We start from the raw sequence: 6,879 nt of genomic DNA on the forward strand, positions 1-6,879 counted from the left end.
TTTTTGTTAGTTCTTATTCATCTTATTATCATTCCATTATCATCACCATCCTATCAAAAAAAAATACTTGGATTTTCAATAGGCACATCATTAGCAGAACAGACAAGAAAAACAGATGCCTGATTTCACAATATAAAAGAGCTAAAAAATTCAGTGCATATAAGTGGATTCTTTATATGACCACATACATAAAGAAAAGGTACCTGAAGGCATCCTTGGGTCTGCTCTCACTGCCCAGCAACATTAGTAGAGTCAAACTTGCTTGGGTCAATGCCTATCTTTACCTCTCCCCAGAGTAAGAAAAACTTAGCACAATTTTAAGGATGCTAATGAAAAAATACACAATGAAATTCCAGATTTTAGAACTGGAATAAGTAAAAGTGATAGTGGTATACAGTTTTAATGAAACAGGACACATGAATGCTCAGGCACAGCACAGAGCATCCAAAAAGAGTATTATTTCATCTTACAATATATTTTTGATGCAGAGCTTCTGCTTAAATTACTGCAGGAGAAAAAGCTTATCATTCCTTCAAAACAAAATCCTCCTTGCATGTATTTCTAATTGATATAATAACTGGAGAAAGAAAAGTCTGACCTTTTTCAATATCAACATGAATTGCAACAGCTCATCAATGTAATTGTGTCAGCTGCAGAGCTTATTTTTCAGTTAATGGCACTTATAATCAGTTTTCAGTAGAGGTGCAGAATTTGATATGTTCTAGTTAGCATTATTATAGACAGACTGAAGAACTATCTGAAGACTTCCAGGAGCTCCCAGGAGTTTATCAACACTAAAACGGGCTCTTCCATTCAGGTTGTAAGGCACACATGGAAAGATGAGGCTTGAATATCCATTTTTGAAAAGCATGAACAGTAAGAGTGACAGGGAAGAAAGTGCTTAAATGTCCAACCTATTATAATGACCTCTTGATAATAGACTTTGATTTGCTAATTATTGTTTTGGCTAACCTTTCATCCTAAGAGCATAAACCAAACAGCAACTTCCTGAAACAGCTGCTGAAATAACTCACCAGAAAATGCCCAGGAGCTATTTACTACTAAATCCAGCACAGGCGGTACATGTGCCACTGCCAGTATATTTTACATATCAATACTGATAATATGATATTCATGTAAATACATGCATGGTACTTGCAACAGTGCACCTACAATGAATTTATGAGTGTTTAAAAATTCTATTTTATATTATCAACTATAAAAGCACCGTGGTCAAACAGCAAATTCTATACTGTGCCTTTACCTCTGTTTTGGGGACAGAGTTTCAACAGGCAGCAATACAGAATCATAGAATGGTTTGGGTTGGAAGGGCCACAAAGATCTTGTAGTCCAACCCCCCTGCCATGGGCAGGGACACCTCCCACCAGACCAGGTTGCTCAAAGCCCCGTCCAACCTGGCCTTGAACACTTCTAAGGATGGAGCATCCACAACTTCTCTGGGCAACCTGTGCCAGTGTCTCACCACTCTCACAGTAAAGAATTTCTTCCTAATATCCAGTCTAAATCTCCCCTCTTCCAGTTTAAAACCATTACCCCTCATTCTATTGCTACCTGCCTTTGTAAACAGTCCCTCCCCAGCTTTCCTGTAGGACTCCTTCAGGAACTGGAAGGCTGCAATAAGGTCTCCTCAAAGCCTTCTCTTCTCCAGACTGAACAGCCCCAGCTCGCTCAGCTGGTCAAATATATAGTGATCTTCAGATGGCTGTGAAAGACTGAATGGAAAGAGAATAAAATTTACCAACCTCAGAGGGTTACTGAAATAATGCACTTGAAATGACACCCCTTTGTGGTTAAATCTGATTGAATTTACTACTCAGTTGACCATAAATTAATGCCTTTATCTAACTGAAATATGCCTGTGCTTAGCAGACACTATCTGAACACACATAAACACAGATGCATGATTATTTTATAGTGCAGAACTTCAGCAGATTTCTTTATGTAAGCATAAATGTGAAGAACTGATGAATCTCATCAGTAGCTTTTGATGAAGGCTAGACATAACAACAAGTATCTTTGAAGGGAAAGACAGAACCTTTAAACATGGCAGATTGAGATTGGGGGACAGTAAGAAACACATCCTTGTGTTCCTCTCCTAGACCCTCTCTTTTCCTGCTCCACCCTCAAAATTCAACTTTGTCACCACACATTTTGAGGTCTAGAGGACTTAAGTATATTACAAAGAATTAAAAGATCGAAGAATAAATGCCCTAGAAACACCCCATATTTTGGGGTTCTTCTAATGATATCTGTATGACAAATAATGTGTTCCTCAGAAAAGACATACCACAGTTCACCTGTGGAGGCTGTGTGTCTATCTCCTAGCTATTTCTGAAGGATTATCTAAAAAAAAAGTTTATCGGAGCTATGTAAACAAACCATTCCTTTAAAATGAGTGCAAAACATGGTGATAAATGGAAATTAAGGGGATATTTTAAAGAGAATGGGTATAATTTTTAAGATTACTCCAAGTACAGAGATGCATATGGAAAAGTTTAGAATTTAAGCATTGACAGAAAGATTTTTAAAATAAGCAATAAAAACAACATGATAAAGGCAGTGCTGCTGATGGACTTGCAAAATATGAACTGAGCCCTCCCTTGGGATATTACACCTCATTGGTAGCTGATGAATAAACAGCACTGGTAATCGGGACACTGGAGAAACTCAACCTATTGTAATCTTCCTAAGTGTGATTCAACATGTTGCACTCTACTTTAGGAATAAAAGGAAGAAACATTCAGATTTGTTTTCAAAGCACCCACAAAAATCCTTTAATGAACTAAACCCCACAGACAAGACCTCAACATCAGCTTTTCTAAGTCTGATAAAGCTTGGAGTTGCCAGTCCTGTCTAATGGGCCAACTAATTTCCATATGTCTACATGACATCAAGTAGCATTTATCAGGTCCATCAACATGCCTATGCTGTTTTCAAAATGTGAGCTAGCCCATTTGGAGTCAGACACTCTACTGCACCCTAGCATGACAGAGTTCCTCAGAACAACCTTCAGCTGCTTTTAGTTATACAGTTATAATGACTGCAATTACTCTTACAGGGCCCACTTAGGACTGAGAAGCTGGCAAACAACTTTCCAGTCACATCCCTTTCCTGTCATCCTTGTCATACACAGCAGATCATCATTACACTGGAATACCATCACCATGACCCCAGGAAATGCTTTTGAGCTGCCCTGAGACACAGCTACAGAACAAAGCAGCAGTAAGAGGGGTCAGGATTTGAAACAGGGTCTAGAATTGGCCTGCTTAGGTGCAGGCCAATTGCACCTAATCCCTGTACCAGCTGAACAAAAGGGAGTTTTCATAGAGCATCCAAAGGGTTCATCTGTACCTAAATCCCAAGTAGCAAAGCCTTCTGATCTTATTTGAAAGAGGACTGATCTTGAAGTGCCCATACCTGTCATTGCACAAACAGCTCTTGCTGGCAGAAGGGATATAGAGCATATACCGAACGGATCAAAGACAGAAAAAAATTATCTTACTTTTATAATCTGAAACTTCATTTTGACTCTTCTGAGTAGATTAAAACAGTTGCATTAACTTTCTGATTTTTATATCAAAGCAAAATGCAAAGAAGGTGATACCACATCATTTGTCTGCTTCATTTTGAACTATTTTTTCTGATTTAGAAGTATGATCAAAGAATTCCTCTTCGCTTGATAAGTAAACAGTGACATTTCAATGCAGTTATTATCATATGCATTCCTAAAGGACTCATCACTGTGAGCATCTAGACTCTGCTAAGCTGGGATCACAGACACTATTCTTCTATTGCATTCTCAGAGCTATATTTAAAACACACTCAAAATATTCTAAACTGTCTTATATATTGGTTGCTGATAACAATAATAAACACAATAAACATAAACATAATAATAATAACAACAAGAAAAACCATGAAATCAATCAGACATTGGAAAAATCTCCCAAGGAAGTGGTAAATTCCCCTACTTTGGTGAGTTTTAAGAGTCAGCTTGACAGGGTGCTGACTCATTTAATTTAAGCTATACTTTTACCTTTAAAGGTTGTACTAGATAATCTTTGTGGTTCCTTCCAACCTGGTATTCTATGATTCTATAATTCTAAGTATTTTCTAAATGGTGAAGAATTGTGCGCTTAGAAAATAAGGTTACATAGTAGCCTAATCACGTTAGGATGCAAAACTGGCGCAATCCAACCCATCAATATCCACTTACTTGAGGTTACATCAAACTCAGCATTATGGTACTATGGCTTTATTGTTACATGTTTGCTGATGATCAATTTACAAAAGTAATTTCTGAGTCATAATGTCTTATTAACATCAGCAGGGAAGGCCACTCTCTCACAACCTTGGCATCATTATGCTAAAAACAAGTTCCAGAGTCACCCCTTTCCACTTGGCTGAGGACACCTTTTTCTGCAGAAGCTCATGATCTTCTAGAATATTTCCAAAAGACTTTAAAGATTAACTTCTGTAACTCTACCAGCAGCCACACTTCTCCAGTTGAAAGGAGATGCTTAACTGCATCATAAGTTTTGAAAAATAAGGACTGGCTGAATTTGGGCTTTGCCTTTGATAGATTCATAGCACAAGCTGAGCTAACAGTGAATTTATCTTTCCTGTTACTACTGCAATAATGATCTCTGACAAATAAGTGTTTTAGATCCCATGCTATGTCTGATCTACAGAAGACATGGCTCGTAACAAACCTGACATTTTAGTTCAATATATAGCAACTGTTCAGTCTGGAGAGCTCCAGGTCATTCATCATTATGTCACTCAAAATGATGGCACATCAAAAAGGCCGCTAGTCATGCCTGTTGTGTCCTTTATTAGCAGACCTACATATGAGAACAGTAAATTCAGTTTATCCATTTACTGTAATAATCCCTACCCATTCTGCACTAATACCAGTGGAAGTACAACAGTCAACAAAGGAACATAAGAACTTAAAACTATCTTCTCTGTTTAGTTTCTCATTCTCCTCTTCCATACTGAAGAAAAGGGCACCAGGAATTACTTATTTCTTGATGAAAATTTCTTAAGAACTTAGCAATCCTCCAAAGTGCAGTGGTTAAACAACAGCTCTACAAGCAGTGGAATTTAATTTCCTTTCTTGATTACATTTAGCCCCTACCTTATGTCTTTCTAATGCATTCTTTTCAGACCTATGGCACACATACATACTCTGAAATCCCCCATCCTGAAGGCAAACATAGAGCCTGATCAGTCAGTAGGCCAAGCAAAACACATCTCACACAGTAGCACCTCTCAGGATGACCATAAATTAAGGCTTCTCTTCTACCCAGGTGCCAATTTTTATCAAACTTATAGGAGCTTCATTGAAACATCCTCATCTCATGATTTTTTTTGACACAAGGTAATACAATTAAAGTTGTGAACACAGGGCTAGAGAATAACAGAGGTAAGGATAAATTAATTGACCATAAGTCTCATTTCCTCAGGAAATCGGGATAAAAAAACCAAGACCACAAATGCACACATGAACTGAAACTCTCAGTATTAGAAATCTTTTAAAGAAAACTAAAATATACCTTTACAGTTAATATATAGTAATAATCCATTTCTCAGAGAATGAAAGATGTGTTAAAATATTTAGATAAAATGATATTGGTTAATTTGCTTCAAGGCAACCCTCCCCCCCCTCACTGATTCCCTGAAGCAACCCAGTGATTGCTCTAACTGCAAAAAGCATTATGTTAAGAAGCTAAATATATGTTAAAGAACAGATGAACAATAGCGTCTGTAAAGGAAGGTGTAGCTGAACAAAATTATGACTTGGTTTCAAGTCCATAGCCATAAAAATCCCTGTCTCCAAGCTCTTTCTCTTATCTCTGTGACCAGTATTCCCTGTGTATACAGAGAATTTGCTGCTCCAGGTTCAGGTTTTCATCCTCCCAAACATCCCATCCACATTCTTCTGTAGAGCAGTAACAGGCCTCTTCTTCACAGAGAATCCCACTGTACTTCTAACAGGAACAAAGTGTTTAACTAAATTGTCACAGTGATTTATTTTTATTGTAGAAACACTTGCAGTGGTATAATCCAACAGACATAGATGGTAATCTGTCCAATTTGTGCAGAGTAATTAATAGCATAAAACACCACACTGCCAAAACGGAGCAGTATAAAAATATCAAGAGCACGTTTCCCTTGTCATTGGTTAGATTATTTTATCAAAAGCTGAAGGTAAATGTGTGAATGAGTTTAGGTACATTGCACAGAGAAACAGAAAATTTAGTGAGGGGTAGATTTCACATAGTCTGGCATAGGAAATATGAGACAGACCCAGACTTATGGAAGAGATGATGGAGTTTATAAAGGAAGCTGAAACATTTGTTATTTGCCCCTCAGCCTTTGGCATATGCAGGGGAGTGCATTATACAACTGCATTATCACTGAATACAATCTTAACATGTTAAATCCTCTGAAGTTTTAACTGGTATCTGACTTAAGCAGTTGTCTGAGTTCTTACAGCATACATCTGGAGCAGTAAGCTATTTTAACCAAAGATATTTTTGATATTTCAGAGAGTAAAATATTTATCAAATATTTTCAATCTCTTTCCATTCAATAGCACACAATTTATTTAAATCAATGGTAGTTTGCTACTGTTTTATAGCAACTTATAGCAACTTATAGCTTGTTTACCTGAAGAAGCTACTTGGATTCATGTTCTCTGTCTCAAACCTAAAATGTGCTTTCCAAGGTGAATCAACTCAAAATTTGGGTTGTCATTGCTAAGGACCCAGACATAGACAGTTTTGGTGCTGCTGCGAAGAGAGCAAGATGACAAATAGCCACTGGATGGTCGGGTGCAGAGGGTTGTGGTAA

This window comes from Mesitornis unicolor, unplaced genomic scaffold, assembly GCF_000695765.1.
Source record: "Mesitornis unicolor isolate BGI_N332 unplaced genomic scaffold, ASM69576v1 scaffold52180, whole genome shotgun sequence".
Lineage (NCBI taxonomy): Eukaryota > Metazoa > Chordata > Aves > Mesitornithiformes > Mesitornithidae > Mesitornis > Mesitornis unicolor.